A 14,865-nucleotide genomic window follows, 5' to 3' on the forward strand; every position below is an offset into this window, starting at 1 on the left:
CATGTAGCAAATACTTAGCATGAAACCAGACATGAAGCGAACAATGACGCCAGACTGAGCGTGGAGAGCAAGGTGACTAAATAGCTCTCTGATTAGTGGTTGCCAGCAGCTGAGCATGGGACCACTAACCAGAGGCAGGTGAAAATAATAAGTAGCTATGGTAACAAACTCAGGAGGTGCACAAACAGGAACTAAAGGAGTCCAAAACTAACAGAAAATACAAAACATCCGGATCCGGACCACGGATCATGACACATTTGCGACTTCTAGGTGTTTCCATTAAAGGGGAACATTATCGCCAGACCTATGTAAGCGTCAATATATACCTTGATGTTGCAGAAAAAAGACCATATATTTTTTTAACCGATTTCCGAACTCTAAATGGGTGAATTTTGCCGAATTAAACGCCTTTCTATTATTCGCTCTCGGCCCGATGTGACGTCACAACGTGAAGCAATCCGCCATTTTCTCACTTTCGTCGGTGTGTTGTCGGAGGGTGTAACAACACGAACAGGGACGGATTCAAGTTGCACCAGTGGCCCAAAGATGCGAAAGTGGCAAGAAATTGGACGAAATTTGTTCAAAATACGAGGGTGTGGAGAAAGCCGACGAAATGGTCAGTCGTTTGTTCCGCACACTTTACTGATGAAAGCTATGCTACGACAGAGATGGCAAGAATGTGTGGATATCCTGCGACACTCAAAGCAGATGCATTTCCAACGATAAAGTCAAAGAAATCTGCCGCCAGACCCCCATTGAATCTGCCGGAGTGTGTGAGCTATTCAGGGACAACGGACCTCGGTAGTACGGCAAGCAATGGCGGCAGTTTGTTCCCGCAGACGAGCGAGCTAAACCCCCTGGATGTCTTGGCTCACACCGTCCCTTAAGCCACCGAAGATGATCAAGAGAAGAATATCGACCCTAGCTTCCCTGGCCTGCTGACATCAACTCCAAAACTGGACAGATCTGCTTTCAGGAAAAGAGAGATGAGGGTATGTCTACAGACTATATTAATTGATGAAAACTTGATTCATTACTCGCGGTTTTACGTAAATTATTATACATAAACTGTTTACCAATAATTTAGCTTAAAAACATATATTTTTTTCAATCATTCAAGTACATTCGGGTAGTCTTGTGTAATGCAGTTTGTTGTGTCTATTTAGGTATGGTTAACCTGAGTTCTGAAATCGTGGAAAAATATATGTTCTTAGCGCGCCTGAAATGGGCTGTCTGCACTCTCAAAGTGCATGTTGTTGCCAAATGTATTTCATATGCTGTAAACCTAGTTCATAGTTGTTAGTAATTATCTTATCAGACAGTGTTAAGCCGCTGAAATCCGAGTCTGAATCCGAGCTAATGTCGCTATACCTTGCTGTTCTATCCGCCATGTTTGTTTGTATTGGCATCACTGTGTGACGTCACAGGAAAATGGACGGGTGTATATAACGATGGTTAAAATCAGGCACTTTGAAGCTTTTTTTAGGGATATTGCGTGATGGGTAAAATTTTGAAAAAATCTTCGAAAAATAAAATAAGCCACTGGGAACTGATTTTTAATGGTTTTAACCCTTCTGAAATAGTGATAATGTTCCCCTTTAAAGGGTGTGTTGGAAAGTCTCATCCCGCGAGACTCCACTTTGAGGAAGATATTGCAGCCATGGAAAATGAAGGCGGGCAGCACGGTGGAACAGGGGTTAGTACGTGTACCGGTACCTCACAATACAAAGGTCCTGGGTTCAATCCTGGGCTCCAGATCTTTCTGTGTGGAGTTTGCATGTTCTCCCCGTGACTGCGTGGGTTCCCTCCGGGTACTCCGGCTTCCTCCGACCTCCAAAGACATGCACCTGGGGATAGGTTGATTGGCAATACTAAATTGGCCCTAGTGTGTGAATGTGAGTGTGAATGTTGTCTATCTGTGTTGGCCCTGTGATGGGGTGGTGACTTGTCCAGGATGTACCCCGCCTTCCGCCCGTGTGCAGCTTGGAAAGGCTCCAGCACCCCTGCGACCCCAAAAAGGGACAAGCGGTAGAAAATGGATGGATGGATGTAAAACAAAGGCAGCAGGTGATTGCTTAAAGGCAACGTCTTTACAGCCCTCTTGACATTACTGTTTGGGCATCTCTCCAAGCCTGCGGGTTGGTTGCCGGAAAGGGGCCCGCGAGACGGCCCGGTGCGGCGGTACCACCTCGCCTCCAACCCACTGGCCAACTGATCAGAGACTTACGACACATTGTTCGGGCATGTGATTCTCTTCAAGCCTGCGAGTCAGTCTCTACTACCTGTGAGATGGCCCGGCATACTTGCCAACCCTCCCGATTTTCCCGGGAGACTCCCGAATTTCAGTGCCTCTCCCGTAAATCTCCCGGGGCAACCATTCTCCCGAATTTCTCCCGATTTATATTGGGGGCGTGCCTTAAAGGCACTGCCTCTCTCACCTGAAAATAAAACTATTATATATCAATCAATCAATCAATCTTTATTTATATAGCCCTAAATCACAAGTGTCTCAAAGGGCTGCACAAGCCACAACGACATCCTCGGTACAAAGCCCACATACGGGCAAGGAAAAACTCACCCCAGTGGGACGTCGATGTGAATGACTATGAGAAACCTTGGAGAGGACCGCATATGTGGGTAACCCCCCCCCCTCTAGACATATATAACCTGTATATATGTCTCTTTTATCCATTAATACACTGACACACAACATCCGGATTCCCATTGCTTCAAAACTACGGCAAGGAGTAATGTCCAAAAACATAACAGAGACAAAGCAGAAGAACGAAGAAGAGACATGGCGACAGGGCCGGCCCGTGGCATAGGCCGTATAGGCAAATGCTAAGGGTGCCGTCCATCAGGGGGCGCCACGCCAGTGCCACAAATGTTGGAGAAAAAAAAAAAGAAAAAAAAAAGTTGGTATTATTATTTCTAAATACAAAAAATAATCCCACGTTAATTAAAATGCAAAGTAAAGCCTATTTAATAGAAATATTATTTGTTACAACATTACGCCCCCCCTCTCCCCCGCACGGTGCGCCCCTCCCTTCCCGTATCATGACTCTTTTTGGACGTCACCACATCAAAAAATCAACACAAGATGTCAAAACGGCCAAAACTGTCAGGTGCCCAGGGAAGAAAAAAGAGAAAAGAAGAGGAGTAGAAACGAGAAAAGACAGAGTTAGCAGGTAGGTAACGTTAGCCTACATTAAATTATTTGTCTGTTACAGAATGTGATAGTAACCTGGCTTTTTAGCATTAAGCTAATGTTACATGATTCGGCAATTGCTAATCAATACATAGCTAGTTCTGTTTTAACGTCGGGTTAATATTGTGGAGGGGGCTAAATTGTTATGGAAAATAATAATGTAACGTTAGGTAATTACAGTACTCACCTTACATTCCTCAGGGACATTTGTATTAGATCTTTTAAGCAGGTGTTTTTTGTTTACATTGTTATTGCCTTCTGGTTAGCTAATGTTTGCCCTGCAGGTAATAGTCACTTGTCCACCCCTTTATATATTAGGTATAGTTGTAAGTAAAAAAAAAAGGTCAAAGACAAAGCTATTCGGTTTCTTGTGAGTATATACACTTCACTGCCGATGTGGGGGGGGGGGGGGGGGCGCCACCTAAAATCTTGCCTAGGGCGCCAGATTGGTTAGGGCCGGGCCTGCATGGCGACGACGAGTAAGAAGAAGAAGTACGCTTGCAAGTTCCAAAATGTTTGGAAAAAAATAATTTCAGTTCATCCAGGACAGCTCCATGCCTGCAAAGATTGTAGATCAGACTTCTCCATTGAACACGGTGGCCGAACGGATATACTCATTCATGAACGGATTATTTATTTATATATAAGAAATACTTGAAAATATATACACCCCCACCCCACCCCATCTCCCGAATTCGGAGGTACATCTCCCGAATTCGGAGGTCTCAAGATTGGCAAGTATGCGCCTCACTCCCCCCAGCCGACCAATCGGAAGCGAGACCAAGACGACCCGTCTGCCTTAGTTGTCCTGCATCGGCGACTCGCCAGTTTGGTGTTAATGTGACCTCTGTATGTGAAAAAATATTTACTGAAATTTTTTGGCGAAACACATTAATATCGAAACATCTTAAAAACCACCTCATGAGAGCGCAAACATGTTTTTGCGGTATTTGAGAGTTTTTTTGAAACATAGGTGTTTCCATTACCAGTTTCTTATTGCGATATTTAGGTTTAGCGCATTTCCGGCGCTAATGGAAACGCAGCTATTGACATTGCACCTTTACCATGTGTGAATTAATAACAAATGAGAAATGCCTCTTAGCTGCTTGGCGCCACACAGACAACGCCAGCCACGCCCTATTGCACCGACCATTTGGAAAAAAATGTCCGCATATTTAGGCAGGGCAAGGCAATTTTATTTATAGCGCACAATTCGTACCCAAGTATATTCAAAGTGCTTTAGAGAAAATTAGAAGAAGGAAAAATAATTCAAACTAAAATCTGAAAATACAATCATCATAAAAGCAATCATAATTCATTCAAATCAATCAAATAGCGTTGATAAAATACTTTCATGCACATGCACAACTAAATTAAATAGTTCTCAGGCTGGATCTGAACATTGCCAACGTTACGGCCTGTCTCACATCTTCAGGAAGACTATGCCAGATTTTGGGAGCATAAAACTGAAATACAGTTTCACCATGTTTGGTCTTGACTCTGGACACCAGCGGGATACCACCCCCTGAGGTTCTCAGAGCTGAGAGATGGTTCATATGGCTCTATCATGTCAGAGATGTACTTTGGCACAAGACCATAAAAAGACTTGTAGAGCTGTTTTATAGTCTATTCCCTGAGCAACAGGAAGCCAGTGTAATGACCTAAGCACTATACTAATATGGTCATATTTCCTGGTTCTAGTCAGGACTCGAGCAGCAGCATTTTGGATGTACTGCAACTGCTTTACAGCTCGTTTGAAAAAACCCACTGAGAAGGCCATTACATTAGTGTAACCTACTGGAGACAAATGCATGATTTACACATTATTCCTCTGGTTTTGGTAATGTTATTTAGGTGGTAAAAAGCTGCTGATGTTATTGACTTAATGTGGCTGTAAAGTTCAAGTCTCAGTCCATTATTACCCCTAGATTTCTAACCTAAAGTTCTGGGGACTCCTTGCGGTCCATTTTTTAAATACATTTTTAATACTTACACGCATTAAACTATTAATGGAAGCAGCATAAAATAAATCCAAAAAAATGTTCTATAAAATAAATGGATTTAACCGATCAAAAGCACAAAGTGGTACAGTGTTTTAGGTCTTCAATGACAGTGATCAATCAGATTAATCTATCATTATTAGTCATCTGATTAAAATTGTTAACGCAAGTAACCCATTAAAATCTTAACTAAAAAGGAATGTTATTTAATTGTGATTCATCAAAGTTAATCCACAGCAACCCTATGATTAATTTGATTAAGATTTTGTATCTTTTACTTGGGAGAGCTGCAAACACAACTCCAACACTCCTCACATTCTCATTCCGGCTTGAGACCGCAATGGCAGAGTTTTCACATTGTCACTGGTCATGGCTTTCATTTGATATATAACATTTGCAGCCTCAAAAGGTTTATATTGAAGCATCAATGAGTCTAAAGCAGGGGTCTTCAATTAAAATTGAGTGAAGTCTGTTCCTGAGAATTCTGTACCTGACAGCAAAAGTCCGAACCTCATATCGTCTTAAATGACATCAAACAGACTAGCTAGCCCATATGAATATCAAATGTAATGAAATACTACACATCTCGCTATTTTTTCAAAAATATTAATTTTGCGCTAACACAATGAACCCACATTGCTACTGAAAGAAAACCACATGTTTTGTCAATAATGAAAGATTGATCTGTGACTTAAACAAAAAAAATATCACAAGCACCAAAAGCTTTGCCTGTTACATCTGTACACTCATCTACGGCGAAGGAACTACACACATGCATCAAGATGTAATTATACATCTTCTGTTAAAGTTTCTGATTTTCTTGTTACCTTGGTAGCTGACTTTGGGATTCGCTTGATTTTGTCACACCGTTATTTTTGTTTACTTTCAAGTAAGGTCTCAGCAGCACCATTTAACAACTCTCCCAACCCTGAATTACTTTTTGTTATGCTCCAATCCTGAGTGAACTCTCATTTGCACGTTGCTGTGCTGTAAATCAGGGGTTCTTCACTTTTTTTACTTTAGGACCCAACTTTTCCACTACAGAGGGGCTCGAGACCCACACAAATATGAACTATTAACACTTTGAATCATATCTAATAATTGTATGTAACCTGCTTACAAACAATGTTGGCTTACATTAGGCTGATTACAAAAATAAGTACTAATCAAAAATAAGTACTAATCAAATATACTGCATAAACAAAACTGATGAAAAATAAATTAGCATATAATTATGTCTCACTAAAACAAATACATTCCAACTAAATTAATAATACATTAATAATAAATATGTTTCTTAAATAAACAGTCAACAAAATAAAAATGCAAATGGAAAAGACATGCACCTGGGGATAGGTTGATTGGCAACACTAAATGGTCCCTAGTGTGTGAATGTGAGTGTGAATGTTGTCTGTCTATCTGTGATAGTCATATTTTTTGCACTTAAGAATCTTCTCTATGACGTTAGCTCCAGTCTTTTTCTGTTTGTTTGATATTGTCATTACTGCTGCATGTGCTGGAAAAGTGTATTACAACTGAGTACTGCTGCAGCCCATACAGACCACAGCTGAGAAACACATATGTTTTTGGCAGCCCTAAATAGGGGGCACCCGGCCCAACACTGGGCTCTCGGGTTAAGAAACACTGCTGTAAATGAATGCGTCATGACCAGGGATGATGTTCGAAACAGGTTCTCCCGGTTGTTCGATAAGAAAAGAACCGATTCCATTGACTCGAATCCCTTTTTGAGAACCGGTTCCCGTTATCGAGGCCACTATAGTAAAGAAAAAGAGTTGGTTCTTTATTCGAATCCCTGGGAACGAATCCCGTCCCACAGGAAATGCCCTGTGGAACGTCCCAGGAAATGACGTAGCTCAGTCATTAGGTGGCAGATACAGAAGCAGCAACAACAATGGACCGGAAAAAACGCCTCAAGGCATGGCTTCATTTTACAAAAAAATACGACGAGGAAACGGCTATCTGCAATTATTGCCAGGTTTCGCTCTCATGTAAAGGGGGGGAAGTACAACAAGCATGTTGAAACATGTTCAGGCTGCACATAACCTGAACCCGACTTAAACAAGTTGAAAAACTTATTCGGGTGTTACCATTTAGTGGTCAATTGTACGGAATATGTACTTCACTGTGCAACCTACAAATAAAAGTCTCAATCAATCAATCAAACGTTCGAGAAAAGTGTCGCGGAGAAGCAGCAATGAAGCAAACCCCTCTTCCTGTGCTTCAACCTGCAGCGCCAATTCCAGTGATAGTACTGGTGAGTAACTTAACGTTAACTGTTGCCGGTTAATTTCCATATCTGTTCACTCGTAGCCTTTAGGCTAAAATAACGTTACCTCGTATGTCAATCCAGGATTGCAGTAATGTTAGCTGGACTAACGATACCTAAGCATAGTCAGTGGCTAACGGTAACGTTAACGTTAGCCTTTTTGTATGTGTCTGATAACGTTAACAGTATCTTGTAGCCTACACCAGTGGTCCCCAATCACCGGGCCACGGCCCGGTACCGGTCCGTGGATCGATTAGTTAAAAATTAATTAAATTAATTAAAATAAAAAAAATAAAAAATTTTAATAAATAAATAAATAAAATAAAATATTTGTTTTATTTTTTATTAAATCAACATAAAAAACACAAGATGCACTTACAATTAGTGCACCAACCCAAAAAACCTCCCTCCCCCATTCACACTTATTCACACAAAAGGGTTGTTTCTTTCTGTTATTAATATTTCTGGTTCCTACATTATATATCAATATAGAGCAATACAGTCTGCAGGGATACAGTCCATAAGCACACATGATTGTATTTTTTTTATGAAAAAAATAAATAAATAAATAAATATACAACAACCTATCTGGATTCGATAAGAGAATCGATAAGGAATCGGTTCGATAAGAGGATTTGATAATGGGCTCGAACTCGATAATTTCTTATCAAACACCATCCCGAGTCATGACTCTTTCATACTGGGCTCTAAACTGCGGTGTTTTTGTGCACTTACTTTGGACTTCTGTTGATACTTTACCAAAGATCTGTGTTTGGTCTCATACGCTTTGGGTCAATGCTAAAGTTTCAAAGCATATGAGAGATCAGTTCATCCTCACAGACTTCGATTGATCAGATCTCGTCCAACTAAATGATTAGATCTGACCAATCGAAGTCTAAGTCAATGGGCATGAAGCCTGCTCGGATGAGAGGCCCTCTTAGATCGACTAAATGTCCTGAGAATATAATGACCTGGATGAATGAGAACATCCTTAGACATATCGGTTTGTCCCTTTGCTTTTAAATATACATTTTTTTCAACAACTTTTCGTACTTTAGAGCAAAAGATGGTTCTCTCATTCAAGTCGCATTTGCTTCTCAGTAGGTAAACAAACCACTTCTATGGCTCATTTTGAGTGACGTTTCCGCGCTTTCCCCAATAGTAGTAATCGTAGTAACCCCAGATTTCCACTGGATGCGTAATGGCAGCAAAACTTCACCGCCACGGCGGCGGACTCCTTCCCTTTTCATTCAAGTCTTCATGTCGGTCTCCACCGCACCGCCATGGTGTTTCTGTTCTGCATTCCAGCGCTAAATATACACGGGGCTCCTATTTTTGTTGGTCGCCGCCACTCAGCAGTTCACTTTAGGTTAAGTCTGTTTGTTGTGGACAGGAAATCATGCACGAACACAAAATAAATTATCTGGTTTACTTTTAAAATAAAATAGTCCGTCTTCAAGGTGTATCATATTTTACCCTTTGAAACGTTCTAATGGGGAGGGACGGACATAAAGTCAACTTGTCAACGGTTTTCAGATGTAATTTCACCTCGTTGATGCGAATTTTAGACATACTTAAAATTTAAGAAGCAAAAACAGGCATATCCCTGACAGCTATTATTGTAATATTGTACATGGTAATTGGAATTTGTTATGTATTGTATATATTATATTAATATATCAGTATATATTATATACTGTATATATAATATATAAATATTACATATGTGTTATATTTTATATTTCTACCATGGTACATTTGTAGTCTACTTTATACCTGCATTATCCTTTCCATCCTTACCCTTCCCATCATTTGAAACTGAGCTACTGTGTGGAACAATTTCCCTTGTGGATCAATAAAGTTTGTCTAAGCCTAAGTCTATGTTACTGTCGTGTTGTTGCTTGCTACCAAAAAAATTAAGTTGTCGTTCTGCAAGGCAAAACTGTTGTCTTTTCCACAAGTTAAGTCAAGTCCGTGCAGTCACTGACGCGCCCGCTTACGGGTACTGGTGGACGGCAAAGCTTGAGACGTTCCGCGGTGTTTACGTCAGTGTTTACTTTGTCATGTAAATATTCCCGTTTTTGCGAGATCTGGTAAAAGTCTGCGCTATTTTGCTGCACGGCGGTGGAGCTTGCCAGGCGGCACATGGCGGCGCCGTTCCGTGGCGGCTATGTTTCGCTGCCATTACGCGTCCATTGGAAATACGGAGTAACTGTGCCTACAATGTTTCTCTTCGATCACGTCTGCGAGCATTATTATGCTTTAACATTTTTCAATTATAATTTTTGGTTTGACTTTAATTGATCACGGGTCAGGAAAGAGCAGTCTCATGGTCCGGACGTAGGCGAGTCGTTGGCTGGTCAAAAGTACAGTATATTGCCAAAATTATTTGGCCACCTGCCTTGACTCACATATAAACTTGAAGTGCCATCCCATTCCTAACCCATAGGGTTCAATATGATGTTGGTCCACCTTTTGCACCTATTACAGCTTCAACTCTTCTGGGGAGGCTGTCCACAAGGTTGCGGAGTGTGTTTATAGGAATTTTCTACTATTCTTCCAAAAGCGCATTGGTGAGGTCACACACTGATGTTGGTCGAGAAGGCCTGGCTCTCAGTCTCTGTTCTAATTCATCTTAAAGGTATTTTATCAGGTTCAGGTCAGGACTCTGTGCAGGCCAGTCAAGTTCATCCACACCAGACTCTGTCATCCATGTCTTTATGGACCTTGCTTTGTGCACAGTCATGTTGGAAGAGGAAGAGGCCCGCTCCAAACTGTTCCCACAAGGTTGAGAGCATGGGATTGCCCAAAATGTTTTGGTATCCTGGAGCATTCAAAGTTCCTTTCACTGGAACTAAGGGACCAAGCCCAACTCTTGAAAAACAACCCCTCACCATAATTCCTCCTCCACCAAATTTCACACTCGGCACAATGCAGTCCGAAATGTAGCGTTCTCCTGGCAACCTCCAAACCCAGACTGGTCCGTCCGACAGATTGCCAGATGGAAAAGCGTGATTCATCACTCCAGAGAAGGCGTCTCCACTACTCTAGAGTCCAGTGGCGACGTGCTTTACACCACTGCATCCCACGCTTTGCATTGGACTTGGTGATGTATGGCTTAGATGCAGCTGCTCGGCCATGGAAACACATTCCATGAAACTCTCTGCGTACTGTACGTGGGCTAATTGGAAGGACACATGAAGTTTGGAGCTGTGTAGCATCAGCTGACCCCTCTCTGTCACTTTACGTGACCTACCACTTCGTGGCTGAGTTGCTGTTGTTCCCAAACTCATCCATTTTCTCATAATAAAGCCGACAGTTGACTTTGGAATATTTAGGAGCGAGGAAATTTCACGACTGGATTAGTTGCACAGGTGGCATCCTATGACAGTTCCACGCTGGAAATCACTGAGAGCGGCCCATTCTTTCACAAATGTTTGTAGAAACAGTCTCCATGCCTAAGGGCTTGATTTTATACACCTGTGGCCGGGCCAAGGGATTAGGACACCTGATTCTGATCATTTGGACGGGTGGCCAAATACTTTTGGCAATATTGTGTATCTCCCTCAAGTGTGTCACATGACAGTCACTTGGTTCACCCCGAGTTCAATGTGTTTCTCCTCTCACCTCCTGTTTCCAAAACAAATTTAAGAAATTGTTTTTCACGGTTCCCTATCAGCCTCTCAATCCTTCAATTTTCTGCCTTCGTGAGAAGCACTTTTTACAAATCCCTCCATCTGTCTATTATATGCCACCTTCACTTCCTTCCATGCTCCGCCTGCTTGCCCGCTCTCCTCCTCCCCATCTGTGCACGCCGCCTTCACATCCATCAACTACACCTGCACAATGAGACTTTCTGGCCTTTCAGTTAATCCTCTTTCTTTTTAAATTAACTCTCAATCTGATCTTCAATTACATTGGTCAATTATGTTGGCTGTTGTTCTGCTGTCTTATTTTCAAGCAAAAAAACAGGCTTTGTGTACGCTTGTTCCTGATTTGCACTTCACTGACGACTGAATTCTATTCGTCTGCTGTCAATTTAAAAACTTGACCTGTAATTCAAAATACCGGAGAGCTCGCCATATCTCTATCAACAGGATTTATAACTACAGAGCTGTCAGCTTGGAAATGAAAATAGTTTGCCCTGAGGAAATGCGGGACCAAGGGGAAAGATTGGAATGAAAGTATAGTAGATTGTACCAGAGGGCATCATATATGAAAACATTGGTGTTTGTGTGTATGCTTAATGTTAATTGACGCTGCTATTTAAGGACAAAGGAACAAGTTCACTGTGGATCAAGAATTAACATCAATGTGCTATTTATTCTGCTATAATGTGAAAAGTGTAAATACGATGATTTGCAATACCCTCAATAAATGAAGTGTTTCCCATACATTTATTTGTTTGTGGTGGCCTGCTGATAATAAATATATTAAAACTATGTCAAATAGATTTGGCAGTATCCGTTCGTCCTCGCTCATACTGTAAACACTTTATGATGGGACTCGGGATGTGTTGATCAATTGGCCGCCGGTAGTAACACGCTGCATTTACTACATTACATTTACTTAAAGTTAAAGTTAAAGTACCAATGATTGTCACACACACACTAGGTGTGGTGAAATGTGTCCTCTGCATTTGACCCATCCCCTTGTTCACCCCCTGGGAGGTGAGGGGAGCAGTGGGCAGCAGCGGTGCCGCGCCCGGGAATCATTTTTGGTGATTTAACCCCGAATTCCAACCCTTGATGCTGAGTGCTAACCTGGGAGGTAATGGGTCCCATTTTTATAGTCTTTGGTATGACTCGGCCGGGGTTTGAACTCACAACCTACCGATCTCAGGGCGGACACTCTAACCACTAGGCCACTGAGTAGAAACTTATAAAATGTAAAACCTGCCGGTTTATGTCTTATCCTTCGAACACATTGTCATTTGGCACCCTCGTAGCCCCAAAATGTCTCTGTCAAACACAAGAAAAGTGAAGTTAACCCTTTTGAATAGTTTTTACTGTCGTTTCTTACGGTTTGTTGAGTTAGCACTGGATTGATACGTGGACAGGACAAAGGAGTTATTTGATACCGAGAAGAGTTTACATGTTGTGTTTTGGTTCAATCCCAGAAAGACTGTGATTTAAAAGTTTAAACCTGGCTTTGTACATACACTGAGACCAAGTCTAAGCTCATTGTGTTTTTGAAGCTGCACCAATTTTCCCAGAATGTTTTTTCCAGAGGATTAGTTGTGATTTGGACGTTTTCATAATGTGCTCGTTCTATTTTTGGCTTGGGTAATACAAAGAAAACAACCTGGAGTTGTCTTTATGTTTAAGTTATCATGCCATGATTTTACCATTACGGCCCACTTGGGAATAGATTTTCCTCCATGTGGCCCCTGAGCTAAAATGAGTTTGGCACCCCTGCTTTAATACATCTGAATTTGTACTTGCATGCGTAGTTTTCTGCATCTGAACTTACATCTTTTTTTAGGACGAAATCCATGCAACTATAGTTACATGAGGCCCCAGGTCTCAGAGAATATGAAGACAAAGCAATAGGGATCAGTGTTGCCGATTTGGTGACTTTGTTGCTATAGTTAGTTAGCATTCAGACTCCTCTAGATACTTTTTATTTTTAAAAAGTAACTAACGCCAAATTTAGAGACTTTTGGAGACACTGGTGTGAAAGCACATATTACTTTCCTCAAAGCCCAGTGAGACCTTTATTGTGAATAAAAGAAAAAAACTGAAAACAATAATTTGTATTTCTAAACGTATTTGTTTAGCTTTTCCTGTTTTTTGCTAACATTTTGTCTCTCCCAAAGCGCCCAAAAAATGTGGTCAATTATGCAGACTAGATGATGATTCATCTACAAACCCGGTTTCCGTATGAGTTGGGAAATTGTGTTAGATGTAAATATAAACGGAATGCAATGATTTCCAAATCATTTTCAACCCGTATTCAACTTTAGAATTTGATGCCAGCAACACGTGACAAAGAAGTTGGGAAATGTGGCAATAAATACTGATAAAGTTGAGGAATGCTCATCAAACACTTATTTGGAACATCCCACAAGTGTGCAGGCTAATTGGGAACAGGTGGGTGCCATGATTGGGTATAAAAACAGCTTCCCAAAAAATGCTCAGTCTTTCACAAGAAAGGATGGGGCGAGGTACACCCCTTTGTCTACAACTGCGTGAGCAAATAGTCAAACAGTTTAAGAACAACGTTTCTCAAAGTGCAATTGCAAGAAATTTAGGGATTTCAACATCTACGGTCCATAATATCATCAAAAGGTTCAGAGAATCTGGAGAAATCACTCCAAGTAAGCGGCATGGCCGGAAACCAACTTTGAATGACCGTGACCTTTGATCCCTCAGACTGCACTGTATAAAAAAAACGACATCAATCTCTAAAGGATATCACCACATGGGCTCAGGAACACTTCAGAAAACCACTGTCACTAAATACAGTTTGTCGCTACATCTGTTAAGTGCAAGTAAAAGCTCTACTATGCAAAGCGAAAGCCATTTATCAACAACATCCAGAAACGCCGCCGGCTTCTCTGGGCCCGTGATCATCTAAGATGGACTGATGCAAAGTGGAAAAGTGTTCTGTGGTCTGATGAGTCCACATTTCAAATTGTTTTTGGAAATATTCAACATCGTGTCATCCGGACCAAAGGGGAAGCGAACCATCCAGACTGTTATCGACGCAAAGTTCAAAAGCCAGCATCTGTGATGGTATGGGGGTGCATTAGGGCCCAAGGCATGGGTAACTTACACATCTGTGAAGGCACCATTAATGCTGAAAGGTACATACAGGTTTTGGAACAACATATGCTGCCATCTAAGCGCCGTCTTTTTCATGGACGCTCCTGCTTATTTCAGCAAGACAATGCCAAGTCACATTCAGCACATGTTACAACAGCATGGCTTCATAAAAAAAAAGTGTGGGTACTTTCCTGGCCCGCCTGCAGTCCGGACCTGTCTCTCATCGAAAATGTGTGGCGCATTATGAAGCGTAAAATACGACGGCGGAGACCCGGATTGTTGAACGACTGAAGCTTTACATAAAACAAGAATGGGAAAGAATTCCACTTTCAAAGCTTCAACAATTAGTTTCCTCAGTTCCCAGTGTTGTTAAAAGAAAAGGTGATGCAACACAGTGGTGAACATGCCCTTTCCCAACTACTTTGGCACATGTTGCAGCCATGAAATTCTAAGTTAATTATTATTTGCAAAAAAAAATAAAGTTTATGAGTTTGAACATGAAATATGTTGTCTTTGTAGTGCATTCAATTGAATATGGGTTGAAAAGGATTTGCAAATCATTGTATTCCGTTTATATTTACATCTAACACAATTTCCCAACTC

At 41.3% G+C, this 14,865-nt stretch overlaps 1 protein-coding gene across 1 annotated transcript in view; it reads left to right on the plus strand.

Moving 5' to 3' along the window:
- Positions 1-14,865, plus strand: part of LOC133616118 (endosomal transmembrane epsin interactor 1-like) — a 321,751-nt gene that overhangs the window by 230,419 nt on the left and 76,467 nt on the right. The gene's annotated exons all lie outside the window — the stretch shown is intronic.

Source organism: Nerophis lumbriciformis, linkage group LG15 (genome assembly GCF_033978685.3).
Source record: "Nerophis lumbriciformis linkage group LG15, RoL_Nlum_v2.1, whole genome shotgun sequence".
NCBI lineage: Eukaryota > Metazoa > Chordata > Actinopteri > Syngnathiformes > Syngnathidae > Nerophis > Nerophis lumbriciformis.